The 24887-nt window shown below is 37.8% G+C and overlaps 1 protein-coding gene across 2 annotated transcripts in view; it reads left to right on the top strand.

The window, feature by feature from the left end:
* The window catches only part of LOC122799914 (lateral signaling target protein 2 homolog), a 746347-nt gene that overhangs the window by 479307 nt on the left and 242153 nt on the right, over positions 1 to 24887 (top strand). The gene's annotated exons all lie outside the window — the stretch shown is intronic.

The following is a 24887-nucleotide window of genomic DNA, read 5'->3' as shown; positions in this document are numbered from 1 at the left end:
CTCTGCTCAAACACTGCTTTGAACTTGACATTTTAAACCTAAGGATCTCAAAGTAATGTTCTCATGAACAATCAACTTCAATGGGAGAGGAAATGTCTAAACATACAGTGCAACGTTGCAGCAGCCATAGTTAACAGTATCAGTGACACATTTCTTACAAGTATTGCATGCATATTTGGCAGTCATTTAAGAAAAAAAAAAACATCAGTCTATAGATGAAAGTAAAAAATATGGTGACAGATCTGATGATATATCCTCTAGCTATGTCTCAATAATAAATAGTAATATATGACTACCAATCTTTTCTAGCAGTAAATTACTCCTGCCTGCAAAAGTACTGATTGGTAGCATTATTTTTAAGCTATTTTTTTTAGTAAAATGTGTGACTACAAGAACTATTTTGATCCTTGTGGCGAACCTGAAGGAAGAAACAGGTCAATTCTGGGATCTTCAAAGCAATAATTTTTCTAATGACTGTTTCTTTTAATCAGCAATTTTCTGAAAGTAGACAAGTGCTGCCTTACATTGTAATGTCATTGGTACTTTTTAGATGTTTAATTTTTTTCTTGACTGAATGACAGTGTGTTGTAATTATGAAATCCACCACAATCTGTATGAAAATGTGTCATAGCATCAAAGAGAAACATTTCTTAGGACTCAGTCATATATTGTCTTGCTTTGTCCTTGCCTCAAACCAATATTAAGCTGATTTTTAATTATTTCTGGTTTTACAGATATACTGAGACATTTTTGAACACAGCTTTATCGAATTAACAGTTTGTCAAATAAAGTGTATCTGAAATCATCACCAACATCATATTACAATCATATGTTGGATTTACATATTCACTTTTTTGTCAGAAATCTTTCAAGATTTCCAAATATTGATTTTTTTTTTCTCAGCCAATAAACCTACATGCCATTTACTACTATTTTATTTATGCAGCATTTTCAGTTCCCTTCCTAGCATTTCTTTCTTCCAGGGTATGTATCTTTTTTCTTTTCTGTCTAACAAGCCTCCCTTCAACTGCTTTATTTCCTTTATAATACCTAGCACATCTTCCAAGGTCTTCCTAAGCTTTGATTTCTACAATGTGGTTGTTGTTGTTTTTGTTTGTTTTGTTTTTTTGTAACATTCTAGCTCCCCTATTGCAGCTTAGCAGCAGCATCTCTTTAGCAGTTTCCAATTGTTTTCCACCATCTGCCCCAAAATATTTTGCAGTGCGTCTTTAATCTCTGTGAATTCTACACACTCACAACAAACATGCTCCTAGTTTCCCCACTCACTTCCCAACACCTCCACCAGTTACTCTTAATGTGGGGAATGAGCCTTTCCAATCTAATTGGGGCATAAAAATATTTATGTAAGCATTTCCATGCAAATATTTTAAACCTTCTTAATTTAATCAAGTATTTGAAAACTCTGTGCATTTCTCCCCTATATCTTTTGCAAATTACCCACCCAGCCTTTTCTCCCAATCCTGCCTGAGTTCCTATAATTGAGTTTTATAGTTATCATGTTTTTGATTCTGTATGCCATACTAATCATATTATACTCCACTGGCGCGATCACTCACCTAACACTCCTCTCTCTCTCTCTCCCTCCCTCTCTTTTTCTGTATTGTGCTATTATTCTGCCATATAGCAGCTTACTCCTATCATGTAATCCAAACCACTATTTAATTTCCTCCAATTCTGTTAGTCCCCCTTTTCTTTGTAATTTGTTCCTAGTGCTTCAGTTCCTTGGCTAACATTCTTCAATTATGTCCTGATGTTTGTACATACTCTCTGTTCCTTTATTGAGGAACTGCAGCAACAAAATCTCCTTATTCTATCCCTTCACCTCTTGTTTTTCAGCATACCATTTGCCACTATATATATATATATATATATATATATATATATATATATATAAAATGTTCTACCTAATTGTTTTTGATCTTCCCCAGCACCTTCTTCCAGTAAACCCATATTTTACTATGTGTGGCAGTCTGTCCTTGCCTTATCATCATATCTTTCCATGCTAGTTTATACCCCCTAGTTGCACTATGTATATAATAGCCTTAACTGTGTAGCCTTAAAGTATTAAATCAGACACTCTCCATGCCCCTTTGCTCCATCATTTGGGTCATCTTATCCCACTTAACTCTAGGCTTCTTTCCTTCCAGATAAGGGTCTTCTGTTCCTTATTTGTTTCTTGTCATAATACATCATCCAGTTGATAGATGTCTGCCTCGTCAATCTATGGAATCAAGGGACCAAAAATATTTTCACTGGTTGCATTGTACTATCTAGAGCCATAATTAAAAACTTCGACATATTTACCATTTGGATTTGTCTTCTGCTTAGTTTGTTCCCACATTTCCCTTGCCACTGCTAATTAGTCTTTCCATGACTTTTTTTTTCTCTTTTTAAGTCTGTTATAGACAAATTCAGGCCAATAAATCCAAACCCCATTAGCTGTGGACATGCATGTTTCAGCCTTGTTATGGCCTTATCAACCCAGCACAAGTGGAATGTTTGGATAACATTTGGAAACACAGGGTTGTTGTACCCAACTGATCCCCATAACCATTAGTGGGACTACAAAATATCCCAACTAACAAACTAAAACAGTGAGTACAATGAGAACAATGAATGGGGAAAAAAAGACTTGGACATTCAGAACTCCCATATAGCTGAAATACCTGATGTCCTTAAGGGGTCATTTGCATATATCCCATATTACCTTAATGCAAGAGGTTTCAAGGAATCACACAGTGGAAAGTCTAGCTTGGCTAGATTTTTCCTTTAGTTTGTACACATTGTTTTTTCTGTGTGACCTTGGTACTCATTGTTTTAGTTTGTCATTTAAATGTGGGAATACATAGCTAGGTTTAAAAAGACCTCTTGGAGTCATTATCCTATTAATCATCTGTGCTGTTTTGATCCTGTTTACCATTTATATAACTACTTTAGAAATACTTTTTCCACCCAGCCCTTTTAATTTTCATTTTCTTGACCATGTTTTAGCTTACTCATTTCTCTGTTCCTGTTTTTGCTTTATACATCAAAAGAGTTGCAGCTGATTGAATGGTTAACATGACATCCTTTTATGTAATTCAGTACTTGACTCATTTAAAGATTGTTTCATTGTAGGTCTGTCAGTTTTGTCAACACTATTGCTATCCTTTTTGCAAATACAAACATAGTACCTCTTTTCTATACCTAGTGCCTAGGTGTATCTTACCTTAAAATACTAGCAATTGAAGTAAGCAAACTAATAACCTTAGAAGCAGCCTTGCGGTCTTATTTTTTTTAACTTCAGCAAAGTTTTGAACACTAGAAAAAGCCAATGTATTTTAAAAGGAAAATAAATAAATCTTCAGTTATTATACAAATGCTTGCAAATTGTTTATTCATTTCTTGTTCATTTTACCATCAGTGGATTTGTCCCATTTCCATGCTCTCCTTCATATTCTGCTTCAGCATTATTCTAATCTTCCTACCTAGCAGCTGCAACTGGATTCATTGTGTCAACTATACTTTGCTAAATAATTATGCTGATTTTTTTTTAACTTTGCTAAATAATGATGCTTCTTTTTGTATTTTGTAACTTTTAAGTTATGAAAAATTATTTTTAGTTCAGCTTCCAATATTTCAATCTTTAACACTTACAACAGAGGCCTCTAACTTATATTCACACCCTGTCCCTTCAGAAACATTGCTTTTATTTGTCCAAAGTATAGAATATGAATGCTTTCATTCTCCATGTTTAATTCAATTAGTAGATGATTTATTTCTCCTTAACTTAATAAACATTTGTACTTGCATTTTCATCAACCAAACTAATCTTGTTTTTCCAAGCCATTGTAATGCAAAACAATAAAACAGAATTATATCCCCATTCTCTCAAGTCACATTGTAATTATTCATTCAATATTATTAAAAATTGCCTATTTTATTTCAATCCTACCATCCACAAAGCAGGGCTGATGCATTGTAATTACCCCACGTAAGTTACAAGTGCACTTTTGCTTCAGTCCTCCTTGGACAGTTTGCATTCGATCTATACTGCAACTCAGTTCAGTCTCAGTTCTCTGCTGTTTCTCCTGGTCAGTTCTTCTGCTATCCTTCAAAAACTCTGAGTAATACTCTCATCAAAGTTGTTTGACTTTCATCTGCACCATACACTGGTATTCTTCCTAACAAATTTCGGAGTCCTTGTTCAGCATTTTTCCTCTTCCTTTTTCTTCACTTTATTTCTCCAGATTTTTTTTCTTTAATGGTATCCAGATATAATAGTATTCAGCCAGGAACGGAATTTAACCAAACTGAATTCTTTTACTTGCTAGAAGGAAAAAAAACTCTCTAGAAAAGAAAACATGTAGCAAAACATTTGACTAGAATACAGAGAAATGAAGATATCCAGAGAGGTGGACAGTTACAGGACATCCAGTAGCACAGCCTTGCCATAGCCTGTCCTAGTGACTGTGTTTCCACATTGTAATGTTTAGTAAATATGTGGACATTAGTCTTTGTTACTGCTTATAAGAACAGAAACATTCCTAAAGTACAAATCAGTAGTAGGTTTTGTTCAGGCAGAGCATTACTAGAACCCTAAAGTGTTTTATTATGCTTACTGTACTTCTGTCAGAGTATAAATGTTTTTAGTATGAGACATTCTAACAAAAAATCAAGTGGAGGTATTATGATAGGGATTAAAGATTTTTACAAGACTTGTGATTATTACATGTTTGATGACAACATCAGTACTGTAGATTGTGTAACTGTGACAACAGAGACAACCATGGAATAAATTACGATTGTTGGAGTGTATAGACCACTGAAGTCAATGGATGATGACCTAGAGGAATTCATATATTTCTTGCATGAAACACAAGAGGGAAAATAAGAGTTGCTGTGGACATAAATTTAACAGAAATAGACTGGAGTAATATTGATTCTACAAAACTAGTAAGAAAATTATTTACAGTGTATGTTCAGGTACTACAGTTGTTGCAGATTGTAAACAAACCTGCCAGGGAATGGTACATACTGGACATTGTTTGTGTTCTTATGAAGATGCTTGTTACTTCATTTCAAGTTTTTATCACCTTTTATGTGCAGTAATCATGGTATTATAAAGGCTGAACTACTGCTAGGCAATTATGACAATTTCAAATGTAAACCGATGCATAGAAGATTAATAATAGACTATATGGAAGCAAAACAGCCACTGTGAAAAACTATTTGGAATGATACATTCAGTGGAAGAATGTAGATAAGAAGTAGCATGTTTTGAAAGAGAAACTGAACGCAAAAAATAAAAAAAAAATGTTTTAACAACAGGATCTAGACACACAACATCAGGAGGAGATATTTCCATAAGAACCAGATAGTTAATTAAGATGAGAGGGGAAAACATATATGAAATGGAAACAAGGTCAAACGTTAACTTTGAAAACTGGCATAAACAAACTGGGCAGATGAATTATACATAGTGTGAGACAAGATCAGGAAAAAAATTGAAGAACATTTATGTAAAGATCTAGAGCATAACAGGAAACCTTTTTATAGATGTATGAGATGTAAAAAGAGTAAAGACATACACATTAATAAACTGTGTGAAGACTCTAAAATTTATGCTCAAACACAACAGATTATAGCTATATTTACAAAATATTATGCTAGATAACTTGGATCCACAAAGGGGGTGATAAACTGTGTTAATACTGGTAACTTCATCTATTGAAATTAAATTATATTGACAAAGAAATATGCAAACTGGACCCAAACACAGGAAAGAAACATAGTTAGTAGCAATGATGTGAGAGCACTTCAGCAAAAACTTAGTGTCATTGTATCTGTTATTCACTAGGTCATTTAAGTATGGGGAGATTCCTCAACATTGAAGATATGCTTGTTAAGTCTATCATCAAGGAAAGAGGAATAGGCCAAACTAAGTCATATAAACTCATAAGTTTACTTTCTTGGTAAGGAAAAATAATGGAGAGTACTACTTTCGATAAATTATTGTCAGAATTTGAGATGCTGGATCTTGAAACCGTATACCAGAGTGCATATGTTGAAAAATTAAATATATAACTACATGTAATATGATGTTATGTAATAATATAATAACATCTATAAGTGAAAAATTGTGCTGTGATGTATTTTATATAGACTTAGCATCAGCATATGATAAAGTCGTACACAAAACACTGATAAATTAATTGGTCATTAAGTATTAATGTAATCTCGATAAGATGAATAACTGCATGGCGTACAAACAGCACATGAATACTTCTCAACCTGCGGACATTAAAAATAAGTACAAAGGCCCTTGAAAAAAAGTCACATCCAGCAAAACATCTGGACATCTAATTAGCATACAATGAATACCAAGTAGCATTTATTTCTTCCCACTTCAGATAGGAATGTAGGATACTACTCAGAGCCACATGCTTGAAAAACAGAGACTGGCAAAAAATGATGGCAAAATATAAACATGTTTTCAAAGAGACAGTCTAAAATCTATGGACTTTGGTAGAATTTTGCATTCAGTTCACCAATCAATGTCATTTATTTTTGCTTCTGAAAAATTGAGATATGTAAGATGTGTGTCCTCCTTATTAAAATTATTGGTGGCAGTAGTATATTGGCTATATAATGTTGTTCTCTGTGTACTAATCACTTCAAAAATCATATGTGATGAAGGTGCAGATTTCAGTTGCTACAGTTTATACCTTCTGAAAAATGGAGATATGTAAGATGTGTGTCCTCCTTATTAAAATTATTGGTGGCAGTAGTATATTGGCTATATAATGTTGTTCTCTGTGTACTAATCACTTCAAAAATCATGTGTGATGAAGGTACAGATTTCAGTTGCTACAGTTTATACCTTCTGAAAAATGGAGATATGTAAGATGTGTGTCCTCCTTATTAAAATTATTGGTGGCAGTAGTATATTGGCTATATAATGTTGTTCTCTGTGTACTAATCACTTCAAAAATCATGTGTGATGAAGGTATAGATTTCAGTTGCTACAGTTTATACCTTGCCTGCACAGAGTGATACAGCACTCATGTTTTAGTTTAAAAAATTTATTTTTAAACTGTAGCAAACTGCTTGCTATAAATGTAGCAAACAGTTGCTATAGTTTATACCCTGCCTGCATGCAGTGCTACAGCACTTAGGTTTTAGTTAATTTTTTCTTTTTGTTTTTTTACTTTTAAGCTGTACCAAACTGTTTGCTACAATGTAGCAATCAGTTGCTACAGTTTAGGCCACACATGGAGTGCTGCAGCACTCATATTTGATCGCAAACATAGCACCAGCTTTTATACGTTGGTATTACATTAAAGAATGATTGAGATCAGTTGATCATGCCCCCCAATACTTTGCACATGAGGCTGTTGCCCCTCTCTCCCCTTCTAGCTACATTAGTGCTTACAACAACTGGCACAGGTAAAATTCTAGGTTACAATCAGAGTATCCACAGATCTGTGTCCTAGACCCATACTTACGTAGGTTATATCTTTCATATCATATTTTTCATCTGAGGTATTTTGAAGTCTGAATGCAGATGACTTGAAAATGGGTAAACTGATTATATATGTTACACACGGGGCATGTCTGTAAAATAATTTGACTAAAGTAAAAATTTGGGCAGAGGAAAATAATATGCTGATAAATATATCAAAAACTGAGTATGTGTTATCTGGAAGACATAGACTGAAGGGTGAATATTTAATACAGCATAAAGTGACTAAAACTGTGAATTCATTTAAGGGTCTGTGTATGGGTAGATCCAGCTTTCAGTTTTTCTGATCAGTGTCAACCAATTGGTTGATGACAGCTGTAAATCTATAGGCTGCATAAAAAGATTTCTAAAGTCTAGGAAATCAGAAATAATGAAATAATTGCTTGTAAGTTACATTAGACCCAATTAGTCTGTGGAATAATACTAATATGGAAACCTTATAAGAAAACTAACTCAAGTAAAATAAACCAAGAGCATCCATGGATGTGACTGTTTAAGTTATTATGAAATACTAAAATGTCTGAACTTTTACAGTGTGCCATATAGATATTCAAGAGGGGACCTTGTTCAGGTATATAGGGCATTAGAGACAGCTACCTCTGGGAATGTTAGAGAATCATCAGACACCCTGTTGGGGATTATATAGGAATGAAAGCTGTATTAACTATTTTTTCAGAAAGTGATGCATGGACTAGACTACCAGATTATATTAAAGCAAGAAATATTTTAGATGTTTTTAAGAACAACATGGACACTTATGGGAATGACAGGTTAGAGTGATATTATTGCCGTGCAAGTATTTATATGTATGCATGTCAGTTGTAGCCAGTGACCTCAAAGCGGGGGGGGGGGGGGTCTGCAGGAAACAACTGAATGGGTGGGGCTAACTGGATGGGGTGGGTCCAATACAACAGGTCAAGGACCATTACCTGCGATCAAACAGACTTGATCTTTCATTTTTATCCACTGATTGACTCAGTATGTACCCATTTATCATAGCTAGTTTACCAGCAATATGCATCTCGCATGTCTGACTGCAATCACCAAGGCCAGAGCCTTGCATGAAATGGAGTCCTAAAAAACAAATTCCATGGGCACTGCAGTTGCACATTAGTCCCCCTTGCACTTCTCCCTCACCCCACCCCTCTCTTCCCCTCATCTTGGACCCACACCATTCATATACTTTAATTCTTTCTTGTTTTCTCACATGTGTTAGTTTTTAGCTCCCCTATGCTCTTAACACACCCTAACTGACCAGTATTATATGCAGTAAGTCTGTAGGATGCAACTGAGTTAACCTAAGGATCTGGGGGCAGCTAGTCACCCATAATTCAGAGGGTTCTTGGTGCTCTGAGGTGTTTCTAAGAGGTTTTTTTTTTTTTTGTTACATCTTTATGATTTAATGATGTCATGAACAAAATGTCACAAGTAATGGAAAAAGTGCAGTCTTATTTTTTTTCTTTCATGGAAAAATAAGTTATAACTATAGATTAATGTTGAAAGCTAACAAAACAGTAGTTCCCCAACAGACTGAGAAGACAAATCCAAGGATATATAAATCCTATCTGGGAATAGTGCCTACTTTCCTCCCCCTCCACAGAGAGAGAGTTACATTCTGTGTACCTTTTTGGTGTTAGACTTGGGATGAAGGTAAAAGTACAAATGTCCAGATGCATATATTACACAGCTGAGGGATTGGGAGAAGAATACAGCCCACACAGAGAGAAGGAATGCATGCAGACTCCACACAGAAGGAATCATAGTCAAAACTCAACCAGAGAACCACACTATGTTAAATTGTGATGCTACTTGATGCAACACTCTACCAAGGATCAGCTGCTTGTGCCAAGAACTCCACAGAAAGTCACTTATTCAGTACAATGCTGATGACTGACTGCTATGGGAAGTGAAAAATATGATCAACTTGCTACTATTAGATATACTAAAACCGTTTTCCCACACACACAATTTGTTATATTTATCAGAGATAATCACCATACTCATCAAATTGATTCCCGCTGATTTGCCAGACCACAGTCACTTTATTGAATGTGCATACCACAGATATCTCATTGTCTCAAAATAGCCACTAGCTAGCTTTACACAAATGCACCCTACCTCTGCAAAGCTAAGATAATGACTGCTTAACTGCTTAAATGAATGACACCACAGTCAATCACTTTCATCTGCAGACAACTCTTGTACCAAGCAATTAAAGCCAACTTATTGACTGCATGTACCTCAGATACCAGAATGTAATGAAATAAAAATAATTACTGGCAACAGTAATTGAGTTAAATTCCCTACACTTATAAATACATACTCACACACAGAAAGATATGACCACCAATTGCAGCCACTTGTATGACTGTGACTGTATACTTCAGGTTTTTGGCTGCATCAGATGAATGAATGAATACATAAAAACTGCCACACAGGAATTTATCTTCTCAGCTCACATTTGTCAAAATGATGAGCAACTACCTCATACATCTTGGACTTTTATCTCAAGACTCAGAGAAAGCTAAAAATAATTGTAGACAAATGACCAAATTCAGATACAGCTATTGCCTTTATATACTTAAAAGTCTACTAGAAAATCATAATTTGCATTATCATGCTTTTTTGGAAGGTCATTAACTCTAAAACTCACATGTCTGTCATCATTATTTACTGACTGCAATCCTCAATGATTTGCCAGAAGAAAGCACACACTTTATGAGGAACAGACCAAAATATGCCAGAAAACATTAAAACCTTTCTACAAATTCAAGGACAGTTGAGAGTATCTAAGCCCCCCACACATCCATGCATGTACACACACTGATATGCTCATTCACTGCAGACAGATGAGAGCATCTACACTCCCAGCATACCACACATACATGCAAATACACACACACACACAAAACCATCAATTGCAGCTACTCGCATGACTGTGACTGTATACCTCAGCTGTTTTTGTTGTCTTCAAATAATTAAATAGCTGCCATACAAGAGTTAATTTTCTCATCTTACTACTGTCAACATACAGTGTGAAAATCAATGCACCCCCCCCCCCAACTCACACACACCCAAATACCTCTCAACATATTAGCTCAAGAATAAAGGGAAAGTTAAAAAGTAATTGAGGACACGAGCAAAATCAGGGGCAGATATTAACTTTGCATACATAGAAAGTTTCAGTAATAACAGACTTTGCAATAACATGATTTTGTCCAAAGGCTGCTACATTTGAAACTGATATGTCTGTTATGGTCCAGTGGCTTCAATCCTCAATGATATACAAGAAAACCACAGACTGTTTTTGAGAAGTAGACTAACAATATGAGGAAAAAATCTGGGCATTCAGCAAAAGACTGGACTGCTAAGAGGTACAATGCAATTCCCGCTGATTTGCCAGACCACACATTTACATACCAAAAAAAACATAAAAGAAGAAGAAAAAGTAGAAAACAGACCAAAATGTAAGGGACAGTCGATAGTTTGTATGACCCCAATACATATAAATTACCATTCAACAATAATTTAAAAAGTAGAGTGACAAAATGGCACAATATATATTTCTGCACCGAATTTACCTTGCCTCAAAACGGCTGTAAAATGTCTGCAGTCTGCACTAATTGGTTTGGGTTTCTAGCCACCCAAGCAGTCTTCCGTGGGGAATCAGCAGGACTGATAGCTTTCAGACAGGGAGGCAAGTGTTATCCATATTTGTATTCCATTATCTCATTGTTAGGAAGTGTTGAAAATAGACATAGCAAACAGTTGTCTTGGTGTGGTTTTCTTCGGTCAAGAGTCTGGATGCCTTACCTTACTTGAGATGGCATCTGCTCTACTTAAGCTAGATGGTGCACTAACACTGGTGCTTTTAGGAGTCACTGCAAAGATATAACAAAGAGCCAGCTCAAAGATACCATGCACAGAAGTATAACATATCTGTTTTTTTTCTAGCATCACAGTAATGACACATAAAAACAAACAAGTGTCCTCTAAAATTAGCATTTTAAAACCTCACTCACTCCCACAATGCTTAGATACTTAAAACAATTTTCATCAGTTAAAAATATAACTACCTTCTTAAAGCACTAAGATTTCAGGATACCAATTCATTAATGTCAGGCATTTAACTCAGTTATCCAGTTAAACTCTAGATTCAAGCTTTCCTACTATGTATCCCTTTCTTACACTTACTCTGAGCAGGTCTGGAACTTGAAACTTTAAACTCGTACTGCTGACCTCTGTTTTTCATGTTTATAGAATGCAGCATTTTTGTACATCTCAGATAAATGTTCTCCTAATCTAAATTTCAATGTTCTGCTACAGTGTGCCTGCTTTGAGCAAGCTACACAAATGGCTAGCTAAATAAGGTTTTCAGTATCATAATCTGCACATATGTTACCAATTATAGTTGGATTTTTTCTTAGTAACAGGATGACAGGATGACCCCCACTAGCGGTAGCAACATCCTTGACCTGGTCATTACTAACATAGGTGACTGTTGCTCTGTACCAATAGTCAACTCCTCCCTGGTTAGATCTGACCACAAACTAATCACCTTGGAAATCCACATCCCTCCCACCTCCACCCCCACCCCCTGCAAAGGTAACCACCATGAAAAACTTCTCCAAAGCTTATTTTGGACTCCTAAAAACAGAGGTGGCTAACTTCATGGCACCCATGCAATTGGAGAACAGCTGCATGACCGCCGAATCATACAGTAATGCCCTGTACGAACACGTACACAAATGCATGGATCTTGCCATACCCAATAGAACCAAGACGCTCTCCTCCAAAAGAATCTGGTGGTCCCCTGCCATAAACAAACTCTACAACAGGAGGAGGAAACTAATGAGAAATAAGGTGAAGTCTCAAGACTGGAAAAACTCCCTTATCAGCCTAAACAAAAAGATGAGATTCCTCATCAAATCTTCTAAAGCTAGCTATGAGAACAGAATTGCAGTAGATAGTAAAGACAACCACAAGGCCTTCTATAGTTATGTAAAGAATCTCCACGGCAATACCCAGATCTGCTCGGAGCTGTTGCACAATGGCACCTCCTATACTGAGCCAACAGATATTGCCAATATACTGACCAACAGATTCAGTACCAAGTTTACCCCTCTCTCCCCCACCAAAGGACCAATCACAATACCAGCAGATTGCCAGGCACCCAGTATTACCGCTGCACCGGTTAAAAGAGCACTGTCCAAGGCCAAGAATACAGCTTCTATGGGACCTGACAATATCCCTGGCTGTGTTCTACATGAACTACAGAGTGAATTGGCACCTCACCTGTGTGCCCTGTTCAATCACAGCCTCACCTCAGGCTTTGTCCCTACTGAATGGCGCACTGCTACAGTCATCCCTCTCCACAAAGGAGGAGTGACTACAGACCCTGGGAACTATCGCCTCATTAGCCTGACAAGTCTGATATGCAAAGCTATGGAATGCATCAACATGAACCTAATAAACAAAGAAATAGGGGACCTCCAAACTCTGGATGCAACACAGTTTGGTTTTGTGAAGGGTAGATCATGCCTGCTCAGCCTGGTCGACTTCTTTGAGTCCAGTCACCAGAGCTTTGGATGAAGGCAAGGTGGTTCATACAGCCTACCTTGATCTGGCCAAGGCCTTTGATACCATTCCCCACTCAGGAATCATAGAAAAACTCACTAAGCTAGGCATCAACCCCTGTATCACTAGGTGGGCTAAAAATCAGCTCAAGATAGAAACCACAGTGTGACAGTAGCTGACTCGAAGTCAGACTGTCAACCAGTCACAACTGGAGTCCCACAGGGTTCGGTCCTGGGTCCTCTCCTGTTTGGTAACTACTTCTCTGATGTCCAGGCCAACACGAAGGGACCCAGGCTGATAAAGTTCACAGATGATTGCAAGTTGGGAGTCATAATTAACTCCCCCAAGTGATGTTGACATCCTACAGAAAGGCCTCACTGAGACCAATGACTGGTGTCAGAACCATGGCCTTAAGCTCAATGCCAAAAACATTGTCATCATCCCCTTTGGGAAAAACCCGGTTCCCATGAATTACCACATCGATGGTAGTCCACTGAACACAGAAGGCTTCATAAGAGATCTGGAAACACATGTTGACAGCAACCTCTCATTTGACCACCACATTGCCACTGTGGTCAGAAAGTCCTTCTATGCGGCACATCTCATTACTAAGGGTTTTGCATCCAGAAAAAGAGGTCATTGTCTCCCTCTACTCTTCCCTCATTAGGCCAGTCTTCGAGTACAATGCCCCATTTGGCATGTACCTCACTAGACACCTATAACAACTGGAGAGGCTGCAAAAATACCTCACAAAGAGGATCTTAGGCCTTAAACACTTGTCCTATATGGACAGACTCAAAAAACTCCAACTATTCTCTGTCTCATATTGCCTACTTAGAGATGCTGTCTGCTTGACTTACAAAGCCATGTCTGACCCAGCGCTGTTAGAAATGCTACATCTAAAGAAATCCCAGTCCCTCTGCACTACATGCTCCAGAGACCTCAACCTCATTACCACAAACAACAGAACAAGCTGGAGGGACAGGTTTATAACCCACAGACTGCCCATGCTATGGAATAGACTTCCCATACATGTCAAGTGGAGTGTCTCACTGGCCCTCCTCAAGAGAAATCTTGATGAGTGGATGGGAAATAGAAATTTCACCCCGGGGATCACTCCAGTGGCTCTACTTGACAGAGGCACTGGGAACTAAGATTGGGTGGCATGATGCCAGGGTAATCCTATGGGCTAGGCTTGTAAAGGCTCCAGGGGCATTAGCCTAGTACACATATGTGCCCCTATAAACAAAACATATGTTGTGTTCTTAATTTATTTTCAATATGAGCAATGAGGAAAAAATACTTTTCTTTCTGTGACATACATGTTTTTTTTTTCAAACTTCTCAATTTCTTGCTAGAAAATATAAGATTCTTGCCAGTCACTGTGCTTACTTTACTAATGAAATACTCCATTCATTTTCCACAACACATTGAGCCTGACTATTTTCTTTATTTTAAGTAATACAAAACTGTAATTTCCATATTACAAATGTGGCCATACTTGCCATAACGCTGGGGGACATTACAGTACAAGCAGGGACTGGAAACAGTTTCTCATTAGTGCTAATATGTCATGTTAATAATAGATTCTGAATCCTACATTGCAGAAACATTATAAGACTATATATTGCCATTTAAATGCCCTAGCTGAGATGGAAACTGTTTATTTTCACCATTGCTGAAGTGCCCACATGCCCAACCAAGCCTCTCTCACTATGACAGTAGTTAAAATCCTAAAAAAAAAATAAATACATTAATTAGTTAAAAAACAGACAATTCCATGATCCCACTGTGGATCAATTTGATGAAGTAAGTTGTAACAGCAACTTCATGCAACCTTGTGCAACCAGTAGACGACTATTTCATAGCATTTAGCTTTCTGGTACTTTAACTTTATATATTAAGAACAAGTCAAATGTTTTTTGAACAATTGTGAAGTATCTCACACACACACACACACACACACACACACACACACACACACACACACACACACACACACACACACACACACTTTAAATACATACCTTCTTCCTACATGCTGGCAGTACCAGAGTGCCTGAAAAACAGAATAACATAGATAATTAAAAAATAAATAAATAAAAAGATATTCCTGTGCTTCACCCACTTATACCTCTTTTCACACGTTACCTACATCGACTTCCTTCTGCCTGTCTCAGACTGTCACAGTCACCTTAGGCAGCCTGAGCCAATAGGAAGGGCTCTTTGATGCTTCATACTGCAGCCTGGTGAAACTGACACTTCTGTCAGTGCCGATTGGTACCAATCAAACCCAAATTATAGTTGGGTAATCCTAATTAATCAAAGTAAGATGGCTTAGAATTTTTTTTTTTTTTTTTCTGTTTTGTTTCATATCTCCTTGGAGCTTTGCACATATGCACGGATTTTTGAGGAGCTGGAATGAAACAGAAGGTCAGCTATTATTTAAAAATAAGAATTGGCTTTCCTGAAGTAATTTAACACATTTTTTTTCTATTTTAAGTATAAGGGGTGTAGCCCAGTAGTCAGTTCCACAAGCTGCCAATGATTAATGTGTGTGTGTGTGTGTGTGTGTGTGTGTGTGTGTGTGTGTGTGTGTGTGTGTGTGTGTGTGTGTGTGTGTGTGTGTGTTTGTGTATATACTATAACAAAACTAAGTGAAATGAGATGACCAGTTTGGTGCTGTCTGTTTAATAACAGGTAGATTTTCTTTTCCTTTCATAAATACCTAAAAATGTTATTCAGAATTTCTGTGAGAATGTGTCCTGTTGGTCTAGTATCGCGTTCATCTATGAAGATCTAGTACAAACAGTTTGTCCCTGTATTCTGAATGTTTAGGGAAAAAAGTGATAACTAAAATAGCTTGTTAACAGTGACAGCTGATACCAGTTTGCAGTGGAAAGAGGAGTTACTCTTTAAGGAGACTTATTTTCTTGTGAACAATTCTGAAGTAGGATTTATACAGCAGTGCTTGCAATTCTAAAATGATCCTCCCATACTTAACTGCCACCAAGAAATTTTTTTTTCATAAAAGGTACTTCAAATCTCCCAAGCTGTCTATCTCAAAAGGAGGTAGAGTCAATTTTTATATGATGAAATTTAAGTCTCAGAGGTCTTCAGTGAAGGAACCTTTCAGAAGCTTTTAAAAGAAAGATTATATCTAATTTGAAGATAGGATGGTATGCAGAATGAAATAGCAGATGCATGCATCTTGATTAGGATAAAGCTAAATTATGTTTAAATACATGACTGAAGTAGTCTGGTATTTTAGCTAAACAGGAAGTGAGTCAGTCCAAATCCCACTTTTGAGCACAACAAGGAAATATCTTCCATCGTTAAATATATGTTTTTCTTGGCTTAAGGATGTGCTGAACATCAGAAGAGTAGGCAAAGTTGTTAGGAATTAAAATTATATTTCCATGCTAATAGATTTTTGAGCAAAAGGAAGTGTTTTCCTCTCTCGTTGGCACAACATATTTTGTTAGAGGAAGTCAAAATGGCTAAGGACAGCTGACATGCAGCAACATAAAGAAAACCAGCAGTGTATGCCATTTTGAAAACATCCAGTTGGTGTTAACCAAGCAGAACAAAATAAGGTTCATGCTGCTAAATGCTAGGAGCATAAACCAAAAACTGCATCCATGGAAGCAACTTCTATCATTAGAAGATGTAGATGTTTGTGCAGTCACAGAAACCTGGTTTAAGGGCTCAGAGAGTACCCCAGCCCTGCAAGGCTAGAATGCCTTCCACACCTTTAGACCACAGAAGGAACATGTGGAAACCAAAGGACGCAGTGTTTTAATCTATAGTAGAGATAAAAATCACCTTACGTCTAGTTAGCCTGGACAACTCCATGGAGTTACTCCAGGTCCAGGTTACAGAGGGTGAGACCCCCATTCAAGTCCTAGCCAGTTGTAGATCCCCCTCCATGGACAACAACAACTGACAACTCCACAACTGACCCTGGGAACTACCGACCAATAAGCCTGACCAGTCTGATCTGTAAGGCTATAGAGTGAATCATTATGGAACTCATACATGGAGAGATTGGGAACCTCCAGTCGCTGGACCCCACACAGTTCGGCTTCGTCAAGGGCAGATCATGACTCCTGAACCTGGTGGATTTCTTTAAGACAGTTACTCAGGCTATAGATAAGGGAAAGGAGGTACACACGGCTTACCTTGACCTTGCTAAAGCATTTGACACCATTCCCCATTCAGGTATTATTGAGAAGCTCACCAGCCTGGGCATAAACCCTTATGTCACAAGATGGATCGCAAACTGGCTCTCAGACAGATCCCATAAAGTAAGAGTAGCGGGATCTATGTCCGAATCCAGACCAGTAACGAGTGGTGTGCCTTAGGGCTCTGTCCTGGGGCCCCTCCTGTTTGGCATATACTTCTCAGAAGTACAGGCAAGCACGGAAGGGCTGTGGCTGACTAAGTTTGCAGACGACTGCAAACTGGGTGCTATAATAGAGTCTCCGGCCGACATGGAGATCCTCCAGAAGGGCCTAAATGAGACTGATGCATGGTGTCAAAGCCATGGTCTCAAACTAAATGCAAAAAAATGCGTAGTAATCCCCTTTGGAAAAAACAGAGTACCCGCAAACTACAACATAGGAGGTAATCCCCTGAAATCTAAAGAAGAAGTAAGGGATCTAGGGACCCAAGTAGATAGTCAGCATTCCTTTGATAACCATGTTGCCAAAGTGGTTAGAAAATCCTTCTATGTGACCCATCTGATCACGAAAGGGTTCGCATCAAGATCTAAGGATGTAATGGTGCCCCTCTACTCTTCCCTCATCAGACCCATTATTGAGTACAATGCACCAATTGGAATGTACCTGGCTAGACATCTCCAGCAGCTGGGGAGACCACAAAGGTACCTAACCAAGAGGATTACTGGCCTCAAACAGTTGCTCTATGCAGCACGATTGAAAAAGCTAAGACTGTTCTCTGTTACATACCGCTTTCTCTGAGGCGATCTCTGTCTAACGTACAGAGCCATGTCCAACCCAGAATTGTTGAACATGTTCCATCTTAGCAAAACCAAATCTACTCGAGCTACACGCTCTAGGAATATAAACCTCAACACAACAATGAATAGAACATGCTGGAGGGATAGATTCCCTTTGCAGAGACTTCCCTTACTATGGAACAGGGTCCAGATCTACATAAGACAGAGCCCCTCACTATCACTCTTCAAGAGGAACCTTGATGAGTGGATGGGTAAAAGAAAGTTCACACCGGGGATCACACCAACAGCACTACTAGATAGGGGCCAAGGGTACTAGCTACTAGTACAAGGGTCTAGGGAACTACTAAAGGGGTGGTGAATACTGCACAATGTGGCTGGGCTAATATATTCCTTCAGGCAGATAGCCCAGTACCAACCTATGAACCTATGAGTCACATCACCCATGAAGCCTACTTAAACAAACCGAAGACAATCCAAATTTTACTGAAGACACTGGTTATGGGGGATTTCAATTATCCCACCATCCCACCATCAACTGGGAAACCTACTCTAGCCCAAACTCGCTAGCACAAAAGTTCCTTGACTTTGTGAGTTCAAATTCCCTGGAGCAAATTGTCCATGCCCCAACAAGAGGAACAAACATTCTAGATCTGGTCCTCACCAACATGTCAAACAGGTGCACTGCTGCAACTGCTGGACCCTCATTAGTTAAAAATGACCACAAATCAGTCACCTTCAAACTGACACTAACACCAGAACTCACAAAAGGGTGAAATTACACTAGAAAACTTCACCAAGACAAACTCTACTCAACTAGGTGAAGGAATAAATTCATTCCAAGCCCTACCCCAAGCTGAAAGTGGTAACTATTCTGAAGCTTACACTAAAGCCCTGTACAATTACTTGCATAAGTGTATAAACTCGACTGTACCAGACAGAATCAAAGCCAGAGCCCCAAGTAAAATCAAGCTGCCATGGTGGACTTCCAGCATCAACAAACTCTACAATAAATGCAAAAAGTTGCTATCCAAGAAAACAAAGATAAGGACCCAACAATGAAAAAGCACCCTCCTCAGCCTTAACAGGCAAATAAAACAACTTGTCAAATCATCTAAGAGTTCCTTTGAGAGAAACCTAGCAAGTACTGCCAAGGATAACCATAACACCTTTTACAGCTATGTATGTAACCTAAAGGGTAAGACCCAAGCATGTGCAGAACTGGTGGTCAATGGTATCACACACAGTGACACCACAGAGATAGCAAACCTGCTAGTGGATAGGTTTAGTGAAAAGTTCACTCCCTTATGCCCTCCTAACTTACAACAAATCCTCCCCCAACCCCCCCCCCCACCTTACATATCTGAAGAGCATCTCCTCAAAGCCCTGTCCAAGGCAAAGAACATGGTCTCTATGGAAACAGATGACATCCCAGGCTGTCTTCTAAACAGGCTAAAACATGAACTAGCAGCACCACTAAGCACCCTTTTCAATCATAGCCTAACCACAGGCTGTGTTCCTGCAGAATGGAGAACAGCTACAGTTATTCCCTTCCACAAAGGTGGCCTAGCAACAGACCCGGGGAATTACAGACCCATAAGTCTGACTAGCCTCATCTGTAAGGCCATGGAACATATTATTATGGACCTCATAAATAAAGACATAGGTCACCTCCAAGCCCTGTACCCTAACCAATTCGGCTTTGTGAAGGGCAGATCCTGCCTGTTAAATCTGGTGGATTTCTTTGAAAGTGTGACAAATGACATTGATGAGGGCAAATCTGTGCACACAGCATACCTCGACTTGGAAAAGGCTTTCAAAACAATTCCACATTCAGGCATTACCGATATACTTAGCAAACTGAATGTAAACTTCCTAACTATGTCAAACTCCTTAGACTTACTACTGCTCACAAGCTCATATTCAAACCTTCTAGTTGTCGTTCTCTGTCTACCTCTTTAACCCCCTACATTCCCAACTGCTCTCTAAGATCAGAAACCACAATTTTCTAAACATATATAAGCCTCGTCGACCCCCTGGCTACCTGCTATTATCCTGCTACTTAGCTAAACACTGGAATTCTCTTACTACCACCATTTGAAATACTCAGAGCCACTCAAACATCAGAACTCTTCTCCAATTTCAACTCCTTTCCAAGTGGGAATGTTCCAGCACCCCTACCACATAAATCCTTTAACAGCATCTCTCATGCATTACATACCTCAACCTTCTATCACTGTGCTCTCTCACCCTTTGCCTCTACTTCCCCTCCTACCCTATACCTCATAAACTTCCCCCCAACCCACTCCCTTTCTTCACTATATACCACCTTTTACCTCTCCCACCTCACCTTCTTCTCTCTGTCCTCTCCTCATATTTCTAACTTCCAAAAAAGCTTGTTTTTTTATCTGTATGTAAATATTTTACTTAGATGTTTTTTTTCATCTGAAATGCCTGTACTTTTAATATGTTTAGACTACATGAATTTCACTTTTGTAAATCATTACCTAGGATTAGAAATGTTATACCTTTTTTAACAAATTGTATATTATCTCTTTATTTTTCAGTGTTCTACTACTTTATTTACTTTTGTATAACTATTGTAAAATTGTCTGTATCCTGTGGAGCTTTTCTCCCCAGGCCTCCACTGAAAACGGGCTCTTCCAGACCCAGTGGACTATCCTGGTCATCAAACTGTAATAAATAAATAAATAAGTAAACCCCTTCATTGTAAGATGGGTTGCCAACTGGTTCACAAACTGGACACACATTGTCAAAGTGGGTGACTCCACATAAATCAGCAGACCTGTTATCAGCGGGATGCCACATGGGTCAGTGCTGGGCCCCCTACTGTTTGGTATATACTTCTCAGAAGTTCAGCTCAAAACTAAAGGGTTTTGACTGACCAAGTTTGCAGATGACTTCAAGCTAGGTGCAATCATTGAATCCCCAAATTATGTCAGTATACTCCAAGATAGTCTCACACAGACCAACGACTGGTGTATTAGTCCTGTTCTCAAAATGAATGTAAAGAACTGCATCATCATTCCCTTCAGCACAAACAATGTCCCTTTACACTATCAAATCAATAACAATACCCTAAGTACCCATGAAGTGATAAGAAACCTGGGATCACAGGTTGACCGCAACCTTAACTTTGACCTCCACATGTCTACCGTTGTAAGTAAAGCTTTCCACATAGATCACTTGATTAGTAAAGGCATTGCCTCAAGAACAAAATAAGTTATAATCCCCTATACTTGGCACTTATGTGGCCCATAATAGAGTATAATGCCCCATTCAGTACGTACTGTACTAAGCACCTGCAGCAATTAGAGAAACCTGACAATTTATCTAACAAAGAAGATCAATGGCCTCCAGTATGTGCCTTACATGGACTGACTAGAATCCCTGTCCCCATACTCCGCATCGTATAGACTTCTTAGGGGAGACTTATGCCTGGCCTACAGAGCAACCCACGACTCAAACCTAATGAACTTACTGCATATCTGTAAATCAAATGAGTCTAGGGCTACCCATTCCAGGAACTTAAATATGGCCTGTGACTTAAACAGGACATGCTGGAGGGACAAATGTATCTCCCAATGACTGCCACATCTTTGAAACAGGCTACCAATTCATGTGAAACAGAGCACCTCTATGACTGTATTCAAGAAGAACCTGGATGAGTGGATGAGGCACCATAAATTCTTACCAGTGATAGCGCCCACAACCCTCCTGGACATAGGCAGTCATCACTAAATAATGCAGTCTTGGGTATTGACTAGTACCTCTATGAAATTACACTGAGTTGAAATGGCGAGGCTTAAAATTACCTCCGAGTCGATAACCTAGTAATCTCTTATGATCCTATGATCCCAAGCTGGTACCACCAGAATTAGTCTTGTCTTGTCTACCCTTGCTTTAAGAAGCACTTTCTAAAGTAATGGGAATATATTAAAGGCACACATCTTTTCTTTATTCCAAAGGAAGGAGAAATATTTGAGATTCCATAACTTGAGATGAGTAGAGCCTCCGTACTTGAGCACCGAGATGTTTAGTAAAGCATTATGTTTTGAGTATGCACTACAGGGATACAATCCACAGAAACATTGCTTTGTTCAATTTCCATTTGTTTTTTAAGTGAAAATTTCTGCCACCTTGGTTGTTAATAAATTTTGTTAATAAATTTTGAAAATATCCACTTGGTGTTCATTTGGAATTCCTTATGGGTTATGTACCTAGTAGAGTTCCTAATTTGATTATTAGATTTTTTCATCTGTTGGGCTGGCTGTTTTGTTATTGGTTTTCACAAATTATCCCATCATTATCCAATATGCAATCTATGGAACTCTACCCCAAATCAATCTGAACTATATCTAGCCTCCATGTATTTAAGTCCTTTTTCAAAGAATTTCTCACTAACACATGGCTATGCCTATGAACTTCACCTGCATGATCTATATTAACAAGTACTTTACATTCTCACTAGCTTAACCTGTCATCATGCTGTCTGTCTATACCTTTCAACACCTGTGCTCTCCCCCCACTCTTAGGGTAGACTTGTATCTTTATTTTTATGTCCTAGCACAGCATAACATTCTTCCTATACTTTTGTATATACTGATTGTCGTATTTGTCATTTTTTTATTTCTTATCATTTTTACATCACTGGTGTCTTCTCATGCATTATTGTATTCTACTGTATGTAATCTACTGTCAAACTGTATGTATATATATATTTTTAAAACTAGTGTTTTAGTTGATGTTAAATTAATAAAAACAAAGAACAAAATAGTCATAAAAGCACGTAAGCAACTGGTCACTGTTTAATGAAATAAAGTGGAGTTAAAATTAACAACAACTAAGCGCTTTCACCTTGACATCCACTGACTTCATCAGAGTTGTTGAAATCACATGAAAAACACCCTTAAGTACCCTCATAGCAAATAATTACTCAACCAATCAAATAGCAGCTATTAATTAAAAAAAATTAAAATAGGTTCCCACAGTACAAAAGAATAGTAAAACCAAAGCACTGAAATGGAGTACTTAATATGTCACAACGGAAACATAAACTATTACTGAGAAACAGTGAAACATGACAGTAAAAATCACTTTGAAAGGCATAATGAAAATATACATTTTTTTGACAAAAAATATATAACTAAAATGTTGATGCAGATGTATTGTCAGTTACAATAAAATATAGCCTTCAAATTAGGCTTGCCTTTTGTTCCAGTGTAGGAACCAATGAAATATTATCATATTTCTAGTGTAACACTAGAATTCAGCCTTATTTGCCATTTACTGTTCTGCTGTCATGGCTCAAGTTGACTACGTTTCAAAAATGTTCAACATACTTAACAATAACTCCTCTTATTCAAGACTGTCTAGAAACGAGGTGAATAGAGCTTATATGAGGATTGATTATTTTCTCTCTGATGCTTTATTCCAGGGGGGTTATTGATGAATCTGAGTTGAGCTATTAATCTGTTGTGAATCCAGTAGTGTGAACAGTGTTCAGGATCCCCGAGATTCACAAAAATGTGTATGACCCACCATTTAGGCAGATAACATCTGCTAGAGGTTCGAAGATTGAACCCTTAGCTACATTGATTGATAAAATGGTTAGCCTGGTATTGAGTGAATCTGAACATATTTTGAGGGATTCCTGGCACTGTTTGGAGAGGTTCAAAACAGTAAAAAATTTAAACAGCTATTAATTTTGACTGTTGACGTAGTCAATTTATTTTCAGTAATTCGTCATGCTGAAGGTCTTGAGATGTTTCAGGAGAGTTTAATGAAGAATTCTCAAATGAAACCAGAAAAAAAAAATTGTCTTTCTCACTGATATTATGGAACTTGTCTTAAAAAATAACTTTTTAATGTTTAAGGGTGAAATTTATCATCAGATTTTAGGAGTGGCTATGGGGGCCAAGTGTGCCCCCATTTTTGCCAACCTTGTGCTTCTTGAGTGGGAGAGGAAGCGTGTTTTTTGTTCTCATCATTATGATAAAATTTTGTTATACAATTGTTTCCTGGATGATATACTCATCCTGTGGCAAGGAAGTGAGAAAGAGGCCGATGAATTTGTAGAATATTTAAATTCTACTACTCATTTTATCAAATTAACTAGTAAATGGAAATTGAATGATGTAGAATATTTGGATATTAAATTGACCAAAAACAGTGAAAAACAAGAGCTCAGTAGCACTATATATAGAAAGCAGACTTATTCGAACAGTCTGCTGCACTTTAAAAGTTGTCATCCACCTCACCAATTGAGAAGCATTATTAAGGGGCAAATGGTAAGATTGTCTCGTTTAATTAACGATAACTCTGACTTTGTCAAGGAGATCTGTTTGTTGACAGGCATGTTCATTGAGAGTGGGTATCCATTAAATATGTTGATCAAGGTGATGAGGGAGATTATGTTTAAAAGAAACACTTCCTTTACCCCCATTTTGAATACTAGCAGTGTTCACGTATCAAGTAGGTCTCAGGACAGAGCTACTGATGTCATGGTTTTAAGATACAATACACAGAGTTCTTACATTTGCTCCATTATTGATAGATGTTGGGACACTTGTTTTGTAAAAGGAATGAAGATGCTATTGGGCAATAAGCCCCAAATAGTTTATAGTAAGGGCAAAGATATTAAAAATATCTTAGAGGGGGGTCCCAAAATTACTGCTAAAACTGGGCACAGATCCCTTATGATGAAATGTGGGGCTTGCAATTATTGCAAATGTATTAATGATGGACTCTATGTTACAGTAGGTGATTACAATTATTCCATCAGAT

This window comes from Protopterus annectens, chromosome 4.part0 (assembly GCF_019279795.1).
Source record: "Protopterus annectens isolate FY-2018-M chromosome 4.part0, PAN1.0, whole genome shotgun sequence".
NCBI lineage: Eukaryota > Metazoa > Chordata > Ceratodontiformes > Protopteridae > Protopterus > Protopterus annectens.
This window is presented reverse-complemented; position numbering and strand designations above follow the sequence as displayed.